This window comes from Equus quagga, chromosome 18 (genome assembly GCF_021613505.1).
Source record: "Equus quagga isolate Etosha38 chromosome 18, UCLA_HA_Equagga_1.0, whole genome shotgun sequence".
NCBI classification, from domain to species: domain Eukaryota; kingdom Metazoa; phylum Chordata; class Mammalia; order Perissodactyla; family Equidae; genus Equus; species Equus quagga.
Genome location: NC_060284.1, coordinates 27,403,284 through 27,418,433, shown reverse-complemented (window position 1 = coordinate 27,418,433; position 15,150 = coordinate 27,403,284). Strand labels below are relative to the sequence as shown.

General features: G+C 41.5%; 1 protein-coding gene across 6 annotated transcripts in view; it reads left to right on the top strand.

Moving 5' to 3' along the window:
* Nucleotides 1-14,233: 14,233 nt before the first annotated feature.
* EVI5 (ecotropic viral integration site 5) overlaps nt 14,234-15,150 on the top strand; it is a 211,560-nt gene continuing 210,643 nt past the window's right edge. For all 6 annotated transcript variants that reach the window (XM_046645597.1, XM_046645596.1, XM_046645595.1 and 3 more), the window contains exon 1: nt 14,234-14,530. The gene's annotated coding sequence lies outside the window, so the exon portion shown is untranslated. The remainder of the gene's footprint in view (nt 14,531-15,150) is intronic.

Genomic DNA, 15,150 nt, shown 5'->3' with positions numbered 1-15,150 from the left:
AAAAAAAAAAAAGAATGCAGCTGTAAAATCCTAGAAAAAAAGGTTGTTCATTTGACCAAAGTCTGAGTTTTCATCTCATTTGTATCTCTGCCTACTCTGTGTCTACATCCAGGTGGCTCAATGTGTCTGGGATAAAACCCACAACCATGCTGACCGCTCTCATTTTAAATCTGTGACCATGAACTTCAAGTAGGTCATTGATGATGCCTGGCAATCATACTATATTTCTCTAGTGAATTTATTTCTTCACTATCCTCGACAGCTATTTCATGCCTTCTCCTGGCTTCTTAAACTGCCAACATTTTCTCCACCCTCACTCTCAGATTATGATGTTTTTCCTAATTTCACTGAGAAATTACGGACACAATCAGAAAAGAATTTTCACAAAGTCTCAGCATAACTACCCATCTCTACGTTATTGTGTGCATATACCCCGCCTTCCCTCTTGTAACAGTGGATGAATTGTCCATGATTCCATCTGAGGCTAGCTCTTCCACTCCGATGCTGGATCTCATCCCTTCTCACCTTGTCTGCAATGTCACTCCAGCAATTCTCCCCACTTCTCTCCTGCGCCGTCAATTTCCCCTCTCTCGTACATCTTTCCCATCAGGATCCAAACATGATGTTATTTATCTTGCTTTAAAAACAAACAAAAACCACTTTCTTACAACTGCTCCTCCATGTTTCACCTTTTCTTTACAGCAAAAGCTTTTCAAAGATTTTTCTGCTTCTCTGATTCCATTTTCTTTCTTCTTATTTTTTCTTAGACCCACTCCAGTCAGGCTTTTGCCCACACTGTTTCATGGAAACAGCTCATGGTCACCAACAATTTCCATATTACTAAACCCAAAGGTCATTTCTCTTGTATTCTGACAGTATTCTTGAAATCCTTTTTTTCCTTGGTTTCCCAGATACTACACTCCCCTGGCTTCTCTTCCACTTCACTGGCTGCTCTTTCTCAGTCTCTTTTGTTAGTTCCTCTTCCCCCATCACTAACTCCGCCACAGCTAAGACTCAGTCTTTGAGCCTCTCCTCTTTAACATCTATCCTCATTCCCTTAGTTCAATTTCATGGCTTTAAATGTATCTGTAAGTATGATCTCATTTTTATAAACAATAGGCGTTCATATACTTAGAAATGAGACAGAAAGGGAATAGGCCAAAAAATCAATGGTGATTATCATTTGGTGATGAGATTACAAGTGATCTTAATCTCTGTGCTTTTCTGTAATCACATTTTATACAATTAATGTGTAACATTTCTGTAATCAGATAAAAAAAATAAAAAGAAGGATGTATGGCTGGAGGGATGCAGAGAGACTTAGCCAGTAAAGTTTAAACCACTCTTTTCCCACCCTAAGCACCAGAACACTTTGGAAATGATGAGAGGCAAGCAGACGTGAAGAAATTCTTTAGGAGTGGGAGAGAAGAGGTCTTGGTCAGCAAAAACTGTGCTAAATTGCTTGCATTGTCCAGGATGGGACCTATGCATATTTCTCAGGCTCTGAGTGACTGAGAGTTAGAGACATTCTCCTGGAGAGGAACAATGGGCAAGTCCAAACGCTGGAGGATCCCAGTCCTTGAGTCCTTGTGCTCTGGGATTTTCTCTGAAATAGAATGAAAAGTCACTGAGTATTTTTATTCCCTAAAATTGGAATTTTTATAGTTTTACTTCTTGTTTACTAAATCAGAGTTTTCTTTTCTTAATTTTTTTTTAGTATGTAATATTCGCTCAGAAAAAGCATATCTGTATGTAATGAAACAATGATAAAACAGAAGGCCTTGAACCCAGACCTTTACCTGGTCACTAAACATTATCAATGCTTTTGCATGTACCTGGACCGCTCCCTTCCTGTCTTATTCCCCAGCCTCTCTCCCTAGAGGGAAAAACACTAACCTGAATGTTGTTACCATTTTCATATCTATTTAATAGTTTTGTTGGGTATGCATATTTCCTTAAACAATGTATTACTTAGTTCTTTTTAGAACTTCCTAAAAATAGTATCACATCTTATGACACTTTCTGCAAGTTGCTTCCGCAACTCAATATTATGTTTCTAGGGTTCATCCACGTTGTTGTGTAGTTCACTCATTTTCGCCATTAGGTAATATCTCATTGAGTTAATATACCATATACATTCAACTGTCAATGGATATTTGGTTTGTTTTCAATTTTTTCTATCACTAACAATACTCTACGAACTTTCTTGAACTTACCTCCTGATATACATGTGTAAGAGTTTTACTAGGCCAATAGCTTTCATGCTTTTTTTCACTGTAACTCAAGCAATAAGTACAATTTACTCTGCAATTCGTTACACCTATACAGTATAGACGGCTAGCTGCCCATACACTTCCATGGTGTGGAGTTATTGTTGGAAAACATAAGTTATTTAGAAGTTTATTTTCAAATATTGAGAACTCTGGGAATTAAAACTGACTTCCCTATCTATCTTTTTATCTTTAAGATAGAAAGATAAATAGATAAAATTTTTCTTATTAACTTCTAACAATTGCATTTTGGTCAGAGAAAATACTCCATAAAATATCAGTTGTTTGAAACTTGTTGAGACATGCTTTATGGTCTGAAAACTGGCCAATTTTTAGAAGTGTTTTATGCCAATTTTTATAAACCTTCCATGTGTGCTTGAGATGAATGAGTATTCTCAAATTATTGGATATAGGTTTCTATCTTTATGTAATGAATCAAGGTTGTTAATTACTTTGTTTAAATTTTCTCTTAATATTTACAGGTGAAATGATTTGCTGTCAGAATTTGCTTGAATATACTCCACTTCCTCCTACTCCTTCAGAAAAAAATTGGAGAGATATTTAAACAAGATTGCCAAAATGAGTGACAGTACTTAGAATTTGTTACATCATACCAGGATTACTCAAAGCATTATCTACCAACTAGCAACATCAACACTGCCTGGGAACCTGCTAGAAATACACCTACCACCCTTGACCTACTGAACCAGAAACTCTGGGGTAGGAGCAACCTGTATTTTAACAAAGTCTCCAGGTGATTCTGAGCACACTAAAATTTGAGACTTTTACCACAGTTATCTTTTAATTGATATTTGCCTGATTTTTCTACTTTTTCTAGTTAAAATTTTATTGGGATAATTGTTCATTCAAATGCAGTTGTAAGAAATAATAAAGAGAAATCTCTCGTACACTTTGCCCAGTTCTTCCCAAAGATAGCGTTTTGCGAAACTATGGTATATCACAGCCAGAATATTAACATTGATGATGTCTTTTTTCTATTGTTTTACTTTAAACTTTTCCATATTCTTGTGTTTTAGATATATGTCTTGCAAATAGTTTATACTTGGATTTTATTACTATTTTTTAATCCAATCTATTTTTTTAAATTTAGTAGTACTTCATGTATTTTTGCTTTTTAAGCTGAAATTTCTCATGTATCAATAGTGGAAAATAAATGTTAAAAAGTCTAATGTGCAGCTGGCTGAATTATTAAAGTTCCATGCACTCTGCTTCGGAGGCCAGGGTTCCCGGGTTTGGATCTGGGGCATGGACCTGCTCCACTCATCAGCCATCCTGTGGAGGCATCCAAAATACAAAATAGAGGAAGATTGGCACAGATGTTAGCTCAGGGATAGTCTTCCTCAAGTAAAAAAAAAAAAAAAAAAAGAGGACAATTGGCAATGGATGTTAGCTCAGGGTGAATCTTCCTTACCAAAAAAATAAAATTAAATTAAAAAGTCTAATGTAATGTAAACCTGGATTAATGTGTTGGGAAGACGTGGGGGATGCAGAGATTGTGGCACATGATAACATCTGGAAGATCTTGTGGAAAGGGCTTAGGAGGCAAAGTGAGGGGAGGTAGGTAACATTTATTGAGTGGAAAGTACTTCCCATATGTCACTAAATTATCGTAGTAATGACAGAGGAAGATCCTATAATCTCTGTTTTATGAATAATCTAATGTTTTCTTTTTTAAAGATTGGCACCTGAGCTAACATCTGTTGCCAATCATTTTTTTTTCTTCTTCTCCCCAAAGCCCCCTAGTACATAGTTGTATATTCTAGTTGTGAGTGCCTCTGGTTGTGCTACGTGGGACGCTGCCTCAGCATGGCCTGATGAGCAGTGCCATGTCCGTGCCCAGGATCCAAACCAGAGAAACCCCGGGCCACCAAAGTGGAGCGTGGGAACTTAACCACTCGGCCACTGAGCTGGCCCTAATCCAATCTGTTTTTAACAGGCTAGTTCGACCTATTTACATTTATTAAATTACTAACATTTCTTCTTCTTTTTTTTTTTTGCTTTGTTTTGAGGAAGACTAGCCCTGAGCTAACTGTTGCCAATCCTGCTCTTTTTGCTGAGGAAGACTGGCCCTGAGGTAACATCTGTGCCCATCTTCCTCTACTTTATACGTGAGACACCTACCACAGCATGGCGTGTCAAGTGGTGCCATCTTCACACCCAGGATCCAAACCAGCGAACCCCGGGTCACCGAAGCGAACGTGCGAACTTAACTGCTGCACCACTGGGCCAGCCCCTACCATTTCTTCTTGTTTCCACTTTCTATTTTTTCTTTTTTCTGTTTTCCTATGCTTTTTTTCCTTATTGTCTTTTGTTTTTACATTGCTTTTAAAAAACTGTTGTTATCTTGTATGTTGTCATATTCCATTTTTTCCCCTTTACTAGCTTGGAAACTGCATCTTCTATTTCCATTCTTTTAGTGGTGACCCTTGAAGCATCCTTTTTTTTTTTTTTTGAGGAAGATTAGCCCTGAGCTAACTGCTGCCAATCTTATTCTTTTTGCTGAGGAAGACTGGCCCTGAGCTAACATCCATGCCTATCTTCCTCTATTTTATACATGGGACGCCTACCACAGCATGGCTTTTGCTAAGCGGTGCCGTGTCGGCACCTGGGATACAAACCGGCAAACCCCAGGCCACCGAGAAGTGGAACTGCCAACTTAACCGCTGTGCCCCCAGGCCAGCCCCTTGAAGCATTCTTAACAATGTCCGGGGGCTGGTCTGGTGGCGTAGTGGTTAAGTTTACGCGCTCCCTTTCAGTGGCCTGGGGTTCATGGGTTCGGATCTCTGGCGTGGACCTAGCACCGCTCATCAAGCCACACTGTGGTGGCATCCCACAGAAAACAGAGAAAGATTGGCACAGATGTTAGCTCAGCAACAATCTTGCTCAAGCAAAAAGAGGAAGATTGGCAACACATATTAGCTCAGGGGCAATCTTCCTCACAAAAAATAAACATATAAAAGTAAAAAAATCCAAAGTTAATATATTTCCTCCCAAACAATGTAAGGATCTTTGAACTCTTTAACTCCGGTCATTGCCTTCCCAAACTAAATGCTATTATTTTCAGTTTAATCCTTTTCTTAATCCTTAGCCATATTTATTGTTATACAGGTATTTGTTTAGACTTAACTGCATGCTTACCTATATCTTTGCTCATCACGCTTTGTTCATCTCCCATCTTCCAGCTAGGATTATTTTTCTTCTCTCTTTTCCTCCTCCGGTCTGAGACCAGCAGCATTAGCATTACCTGGGCAATTATGAGAAATGCAGACTCTTAGGGTCCCTCTCTAGATCCACTGAATCAGTATGTGCATTCTAATAAAACTCCTGCGTGATGTGTATACAATTAAAGTCTGAGATGCACTGCCCCAAAGCATTCCCTTTAGAAATGCCTTCAGAACAGGTCTCTCATGATAAAGACTCTCAGTTCTTATTTATCCCAAAAGATCTTCATTTCACCGTTCTTCTCGAATGGGTGCATAATTCTACATTAACTATTATTTCGTCTGAGCATTTTTAACAACCTTATTTCACTCTCTTGTAACTTACTTTTTTGCTCTTAAACCTGCTGTCCATCTAATTGCCATTCATTTCTCTCTAGCTGCTGTTGAGATATTTTCTTTGATACTCTTCTGTTTTAGTACAATGTATTCAGCTTTGGATAGATTAGGAGTTTTTCTTGTGGAGTGGATTTGGGAAGATCTAAGATAAAAATCCAGAAGAGATAGTTACATTATAGTTATAATAAATGTAATTATGTTGAGTATAATATGTTATATTAAGAATTTTATACTTACACTTACATATACTTATTTTATACTTAATTACACTTATGCATACTTAATTATTGAGAAAACTTTCTGGGTCATACTTAAAGGGAAGTTAAGCCCCTTCAAAGGCTGATATGATGGAGATAATATAATTCTACTTTATAGTTTCAGGTTCACATCAAGAGATGAAAATCTTAAATGCTGAAATGAGTGCATGTTAGTATCCAGGAGTAGTAAACTGCATATTGTCCCAGAACTTACACTGAATTACAAACAAAGATAAAATATTCTTTTCCACCCTCCCCCCCATTAATACAGAATTGATAATGTCAGGTGGGGAAGCCACTATCAGGGCTTTCCGTGCAACAACAAACAAGAAAGGTAAATTTACAAATTGAATAGATTTTTAGTTCTAATAAATTTTGTATTGGTTTAATTTAAATGAAGTAATTAAATTTTATAGCTTTTATTTGTGAATACAGTCATTATTGTTATTATTATTTTGTATGTGTTTAATCTCTCATTTTCAACATATGCTCTAGGAAATCAGATCTTGCCTAGCATGAAACAGGTGTGGAATAAATATTTGTTGAATGAATGAATGAACATAATGAAGCCATCCTCAACAATTCTCCAAGAATTATATGTCACTATCTAAAAGATACAATGAAGTCGGTGTGGAGCAGAGCCACAGTCTCAACCTGCCATGGAAAGAAGTGTAAGTGAAAAATAAATCTTTGTTGGTGTAAGCTGCCAAGATTTTGGGGCTTTTGTTACTACAGCATAAACTAGCAGAAGCCCAATGATACAGCATATACAATGATATGCACATACAGAAGATAGCCCAAGAGGTGAGATTCCAAAGAAAGTGAGCTCAATAAACATCGACTAAATACGCCTACACACTCTTCATTCCCTAACAGAAAGAATGGAATTCTTGTTCACTAAGATCTCCCTCAAATGCCACTTACTTTGTGAAAACTTCTCTGACTACCCCAGTATTAGCCAGGACTCTTGGTTACACATGACAGAAGCCTGACTAGTTAGTTATTGTCCTTCTTCTTAGGAAAGTGCCTCACAAGATTGTATGCCCTTACTATGTTTGTGAATGAATGAATGAGTAAATAAATCAAGCATTCTTAGTTATTTGCTTGGAGTTCACTTGTAAATGAAGATAACAATAGGGTTATAGCAGAGATTAAGTGAGATGATAGATGAAAAGTACTTCCATGGCCCAGCTCACAGTAGGTACTCTAAAAAATAAGCTGTCATTGTTAGAGAGGCAATCATTTAAAACTAACATATTATATCAGGTATCTTTCAAGAGAACAGAGGAAGTGGATTTTTCTCTATTTAGATATCTCTCACAAGGTGTGTCACTTGCTTCTGTATTTCATAGTAAACTCTCAATTAATAGCACACAGTTAATAGTAACACAAATGCAATATCCATTAACAGAACACAATAGCCTGCAGTATTCCAAAACTTCAGCTAAAGAGTAAAAAAGTAACCAAAAAGTTAAGTCCGACCAAATTAATAATTTTGTCTAGTGTCAAATTCTAAGAGGTGAAACGACCTAATTTATAGAAGCTTTTAGCCAATGCCTTAAACACAATAACAGTTAATATCCAGGTGTTGTTCTGAGACAAATCGAGTCATTGAAGGAAGGCAGAAAAAAGGAAGAAAGAAAGGGAGGGAGGGAGTGAGGGAGAAAGGAAGAAAAGGTGCAAGAAAAACTAAAACAATTAGCATTCATGAGACCAAAAAGCTTATTACTGCATTCCTAGTCCTCCACATTCCCACCTTCCCCTAAAGGTACCAACTAACAAATGTATAGGATGGAACTGAAAGGGTGTTTAATGGGTGGATCCCAGTGGCAATGTCCTTGTAAACACTCCCTATGAGTCAGCTATAAATTCAATTCAAATCCCCAGACTCCCTGTCTGCTTATCATGGTTACCACCAAAATGACTGCTGCCTTTAGAAACCCTAATGGGAAACAGGTAAATGTCTAAAACAACGTTGGATTTTTTATTAAAACTTACAGAAACGTAATTGCTGCAACAGGAAATATTTTGTTATTGAGTTGGGATCTGTAGCCTTTGCTTAATCTTCAAAATAGAAACAGCTTGTTAACATTTCTTCAGTTTTATTTTAAGAATGTTATCTCATTGTATTGTGGCCATTCAAGTGATGAACAAGATTTTATGAAGCGTTATGTTTAATTCCACACCCATAAGAAGTCGGTATTTTAGTAATTTTAGTAATGGGCTTTTTGTAATTCAACACTGTTTCTCTCCTTGCTGTAATTGGCTGCTGGTTATCTTTTTTGAATGTACATTCTCAGAGGAGACCTGGTGTGTCTGAAAGGGCTTCAATTTTCTCATGTGGAGAAAAGATTAGCTGAGGAAAATGACTGGTTATCACAGTACTATTCGTTCACTAATTCTATTTGGTGCCAATGTTGATGGTGGCGTGGCCTCTCAGTGATGATTTCAGCAGGGGTTGCTTCCCCGAGATGTTTAGGAGTGCAGTTCCTAATGAAAGCTAAATTAACTTTACTGTAAAGCAACACCTTCCCAACATCGTTTCCTCATCTTTTTTTGGTGGAGGTGGGGGCGGAATGCTAATTAACACTAGCTAAAGTTTGTACTTGACTTTACTGTTATTAGACCGTTTTCACACGAAACAACACATCTCTCAACACATCTATCATTGGCGACTCTTATCCTTATTTGCATGATGAAGAAACTGAAGATTGCAAAGATAAAGGCCAGACAATTAGCAGGTGGTAGAGCCAGGACTTTTCTAATTCAGGGTCTCTTTTTAATCTATCTTTTTATTTTTGCACGTTGGTGCTTTGTGCCTTTGGATAAAAGCAATTGCAGTAGCTCCCATTTGTTGAATGCTTATTATGTGCCTTACATATATTATTTAATTTGTCACTTCGATGCTTAGGTAGATATTATTATTATCTCCAGTTTATGGATGAGAAGATTGGGGCTTAAAGAGGGTAAGCATACTATTGGCAAGCACACATAATTTAGTCTTTTGCATTAATATAGAGGTTACTAGTTCCCAGATAACTGGAAAGTTTAAGTGGAACTACTACTCTAGTTGTACCAAATTTTATCTTGCTTTAAAACAGATATTTTAAGAAGTTAAGAAAAGAATGGACTTCTCTTGGTGGGTGTGGTGGAAATCGCCACCCTAGTGATGTCCCATTTTGGTGGTGCAGTTTCAAAAGCCGTTGTTGGATTGATGGTGTGAATGTCCAATATCGCATATGGAAATGATGTCCAAACTCTGGAGTCAGAAAGCTGGTTCTTTACCACGACCATGGCAGATCTAGTGTCTACCTGTGCACAAGTGCCAAGAGATGGCAATAAAATTGCATGCCTCAGGGCCAGCCTGGTGGTACAGTGGTTAAGTTCACACGTTCTGCTTTGGTGGCCCTGGGTTCACCGGTTCAGATCCTGGGCACGGACCTATGCACTGCTTGTCAAGCCATGCTACGGCAGGCGTCCCACATATAAAGTGGAGGAAGATGGGCACAGATGTTAGCTCAGGGCCAGTCTTCCTCAGCAAAAAGAGGAGGATTGGTGGTAGGTGTTAACTCAGGGCTACTCTTCCCCCACCCCAAAAAAATTGTGTCCCTCGTAACAATGTTATTTCCTAAGATAGTGTGTCTTGCAAACAATGAAATGTGGTGGAGGTGAAGTGGTGAGGTTAAAGCCATTCTTATAACCTCAATAAATGGAGAGGCCACAGCTTTGGTGCTTGAGCACCTTTTGGATTCGTGTTGTGGAAAGGAAATGAGCCTCGTGAAATAGGCTTTCACTGTTTCATTGTGAGAGTAGGGTGTTGTTCACCAGTGGGTTTGGCTCCACTGGTGAGTTCTTCTTCTGTACCCTGGTAGTTTTGCCTCTCAGGGAATGCCTCCTTAGCTTTTCGTTTCTATGAGCAATGAGGCTCACATGGTTGATTTATAAAACACCCCTGGCAGTTGAGAGCATAGTGTTCTGAGTTTAACCCTTGCGAGGTTTAGAGGGTATAAAACTCAGATCTTCCTTTTGTTCCTCTCCCAGACAGTGACAAAATCAATGCTAAGGGTCTGCAGCATTAGAACACAGAACACTTTGAATTGCTAATGAATTTACCTCAAATTAAATTGTCTCTAAGGAGGGTGTCACTGCCCACTGCGCCCACGCTTCCTTTGTCTTCCACTCTAGTTTGAGGTTCCCGAGTGTGAGCAGCAGAGTGGTGAGAGCTGGAGCGGAGGTGGTGTTGGTGTGAAATTCACACAGTGGAATTTCACTGACGCAAGTGCACGAGCACTTGTGAGAGGTTACAATTAGCTACTTCTCTGGTTAGATTTAGCTATTTCAGTGAAAAGTTAAAGTGTAAGCTCTTTCATCAAATAAACTGATGTGCTCAGGGTGAATGAAGGAAAGGGGTAAGGCCGGGATAGTGCTGGAGGGTCAGAGTTAATGGTACAAGCCTCTCTCCGCAGGCCCGTGATCTCCTTTGAGATAATACATCTCAGGCACTTAGCACAGCAGTGTTATTTCGATTATAACATATAAAATGATATATTTAAATATGAAATACATATATGTGTAAATATATATTTATATATATAACTTGTACTGATAAAATCACTCTTTATCACTCATTCAAAACACATTGCACAGCTACTATGCAAAGTGCTGGGGCTACTGAGAAGCCTAAGACAAAATCTGATTTCAGTCATTGTGAAGCTCTTGGTCTAGTGGCTAAGCAATATGCATAAGCCAAAAAATTACGATTTTAGAAAAGTGCCATAGACTCTAGTGTTTAACCGCTTCTGGCATTGGACTGACTGGGTTCAAAGCCTTGCTCCACTATTTTCCAACTGTATGAACATGGGCACGTTACTTGGTATCTACTAAGTCTCAGTTTTCTCATACCCAAGGGGGTTATAATAATAATACCTACTTCATGAGGATGGTATGAGGATTACAAGAAATAACGTATGGACAGCTCTTAGCCAATACCTGTGCGCAGCCAGTGCTCAACCATGTGTCAGCTTATTTTAAAAATAATAACCGTGTGTTACTATTTTAAAACATTTCAGGGGCTGGACCTGTGGCATAATGGTTAAGTTCAGGGTGCTCCACTTTGGCAGCCTGGGTTTGTGGGTTTGGAGCCTGGGCGCAGACCTACACCACTCATCAGCCATGCTGTGGCGATGACACACATATAGAGTGGAGGAAGATTGGCACAGATGTTAGCTCAGGGCTAATCTTCCTCAGAAAAAAAAATAATTATAATAATTTCATTTATTTTTATATTTTTTAGGTAAAATTTACATTAATTGAAATGTTAACTCTCTATTTTTTTTTAAGATTTTATTTTTCCTTCTTCTCCCCAAATCCCCCTAGTACATAGGTGTATATTTTTAGCTGTGGGTCCTTCTAGTTGCGGCATGTGGGACACGGCCTCAGCATGGCTTGATGAGCAGTGCTAGGTCCCCGCCCAGGATCCGAACAGGCGAAATCCTGGGCCGCTGAAGCAGAGCTAGTGAACTTAACCACTCGGCCACAGGGCCAGCCCCACTATACATTTTTGATGAAATGAATACACCTGTGTAACTCACACCCCTATCAAAATATAGACCATTTTTATCACCTATAAATTTCTCTCGTGTACCTTCCCAGTCAATCCCCTGCCAGAGGCAACTAGTTATGATTTTTGTCACCACAGATTAGTTTTGCCTTATCTAGAATTTCAAATAAATAGAGTCACACAGTATGCACTCTCTTGTGTCATTTATTTATTTTTGAACAGGTAATACATTCACATGGTTTGCAATTGAAAAGGTACAAAAGGGTAGGCAGTCCCTGGCCTTGTCCCTAGTCACTCAATCTTCCTTTCTTGAAGCAAACAATCTTCTTAGCTTCATGCGGGCCCATCCCACAGCTGTCACTATTAATTTTGGAGTTTATACAAGGTGCTTTGAGAGCTCAGTTTTAAAGGTTACTCAAAGAATCTTGTGACAACCCAGCTAAAACAATATAAAATCAGTTTTCAAATAACTGGAGTTTCTCTTTAGACTCTTACTCCAAATGTCAAATTGTGACATTTCGTCTTTCTATGACTTAGGTAACCTTTAAGCCACATCTACTTCAAGTTCTAGCATTCTATGATTCTCATTCATTGATTAAATAAGTATGTATTGAACACATATGGAAATACAACCATGAACCGAACAAAAGCAAGCTCCTGGCTTTAGGGATCTAACAGTCTAGTGGGGGAAACAAATTCACCAGAATAATCATACAATCAGTTTCAGTGGGATGTGATAGGAAGCAACTGAGGTTGGGAGGTCAGAAGGCGCTTCTCAGAGGTAGACACTAGAGCTGAGGTCAGAAGAAGGAGGGTGGGAAGAGCTTTCCAGGTGCAGAGCAAAGCATATGCAAAAGCTCGGTGGAGGGAGGAAGACTTGAGGGATTGGAAGAGGCCAGAGAGGCTGGAGCAAAGGGAGCAAGCACGATAGAAAGAGGTCTGAGCAGTGAGAGAAAGCGGAGCGGTGGGCAAGGCACCTGGTGCTGCAGGGTTTGGTTAGTTAAGCGGTTTTGTCTAGGAGAATGGGAAGCTATTGAAGTGGTTTATACTGGGAAGTGGCAGGGTCACAAGAGCCTTTTGTGTGGAGAAGAGATTAGAGAGGGGCTAGAGGGCTGTAGGTAAACCAATGAAAAAGATTAGGTTAGGGCCTCCTGGTGGTGCAACTTGTAAGTGCGCATGTTCCACTTTGGCAGCCCCAGGGTTTCCTGGTTTGGATCCTGGGTGAGGATACGGCACTGCTTGGCAAGCCATGCTGTGGCAGGCATCCCACATATAAAGTAGAGGAAGATGGGCACAGATGTTAGCTTAGGGCCAGTCTTCCTCAGCAAAAAGAGGAGGACTGGCAGCAGATGTTAGCTCAGGGCTAATCTGCCTCAAAAAAAAAAAAAAAAAAAAAGAGACTAGGTTAGTAGTCTTCTTCACAAGCCCCTCTTCCGAACTGCAAAGGCAGTTTGGACTAGGGTGGTGATGGAGGGGATGGAAGATGCAAGGAAAATTTAGGAGGTGAAATCAACAGGATTTGCTGATAGATGGAACATAGGAGAGAAAGGTAAATTATCAAGGATGTCTCAGCTTTCTTATATAAGATGGATTCAGTTACAATGAAATTGTTAATTGAAATTAACTTTAAATAATGGCTTGCTCTAAAATCATGCAAAATTTTGCCTCATGTAAAATGTCAAAGTTTCATAGCAGGGTGGAGGTCATGGCTCTACTTCCCGTTTTCTGATACTTCCTAATCTTGTTTAAAAAAACAGAGTTCTTTTTTCTGAAATGATTACTACAGTGGAACCCCTTCTGGAGGTTGTGTCTTATAAATTAGGAAATAACCAGAGCTATCTAATTTCTAGGCAAATAATTTTGGATATTTTTGGTGCTGACGATTACTATCATTTTGCCTCTTCAAAATGTATAATGAAGGTAATTTATATTGTCTTTATTATTTTTCTTGCCTGTTTTTCCTGGGTTTGGACCAGAATCAGTAGGCTGATTCTGTCCCAAACTAAGTACTTTCCTTCTAAGAATTTCTTCGTTGATGCTGGAGGGCTGCCCGGCTGGACCTCACATATTTGTGCCCATGTTCTGCCCTCTGCCGGACTCTGCATAAAACCAGCGCGTCGAGACCACTGATCGTAGAATGATTTGCAATGACAAGTGTCATTTACACGCAGATTACTGTTTTGGAGAGTGACCTAGGTTACCTCCCGGGGGAGCCCAGGCGGCCTTTCGAAGCCTCCGCGACCTCAGTGCCTGTCCGCGGCCTGGGAGACAGGCGCGTGGGCGGTGCGGCAGCGCAAGGCCGGCAGCCCCGAGCGCGGGGTCGCTTCGGTCCCCGGAGGGGGTGTGTCCTGTGCAGCTCTTACACGCAAGGGGCGGTTCAAGAGACTGGGGAAGTCAGCAATTAGCGCGGCCAAGGGCCGGGGCTTTGAAAGAGTGGCGGAGGAGGCAGCGGGATTTCCCCGCCCCCGGGCCCCGCGGTCCAATCCCTTCGGCTTCTCCTTTTCTCGGCCGGCCAGGCCGGCCCCTAACCTGCTCAAACCCATTATGCGGTAGAGGCGGCCCGGTCTCTTTAAGGCCCTGCTGCGCCTGCGCCCTGGGCTTTCCTGACGCGGCCGGGCCGGACCCCGGAGGAGCTGGCTGGCGGGCAGGCTAGGGGTCGGGTGGTGCTGAGACAGCGGCGGCGCCCGGAGCGGTGGGCGAGAGCGGTCAGCGGCCCTGAGCTGCTCAGTGAGCGCGGCGCTCGAGGGGGCGCGGAAGGCGGCCCGCCGAGCCGGGCGCGGGGCCGAGGCGCTGAGACGCGGCGGCGCGGCTGCCGGCTGGATGGGAAGTTAATGTTTACGGCGGAGTACACCCAACGTTTCCAAGGTGAGGGGCGCCGCGCCAGGCCGGGCGGGCCGGGAGGCCGGGCGGGCCGCGGACCCGGGTTCCGCAGGGTGCACGGCGGGGCCGCGGCGCAACGAGTCGGGGCGGCCAGCAAACTTGCGGCGCGAGCGGGGCGGGCGCGCCCGGCGCCGCCGGGGCCTAAGTTCCCTGCGGCCGCCGCAGCCCGAGACCCTCCTCCCGTGGGCGCTGCGGGGAATCTTGCCAGCGGGTCTGCCAGGGGAGTCCCAGGGAGGTAGAGGGACGGGGCAGTTTCAGGGGCGCTTCCTCATAAATCCTGTGGGGGATACTGACCCTTCACCCCCGCCCTCGAGGCCCGAAGTCCGTCCCTCTGGGTGATCTGATGGGGCGCGACTGCATGCACCTCTCTTGCTTGCAAAGTTGGCGTCTTTATTTGGCCTCCGGGATTCTGCGCAAGGTCGTGTCTCCAGGTAGATGATGGGTAAGCCAGGTGTACTAGATGACTCCCAAGGATGCACTTGGGCAGCGCTCGTAGCCATCACTGAATCACCTTATGACTAGCGGGGCAAGCCTCAAATTAACCACAGAATTTCCGGTAGGTTGGATTGTGGTGTTGGTGTTTGCTTTAGAGTTGCTGTGATTTC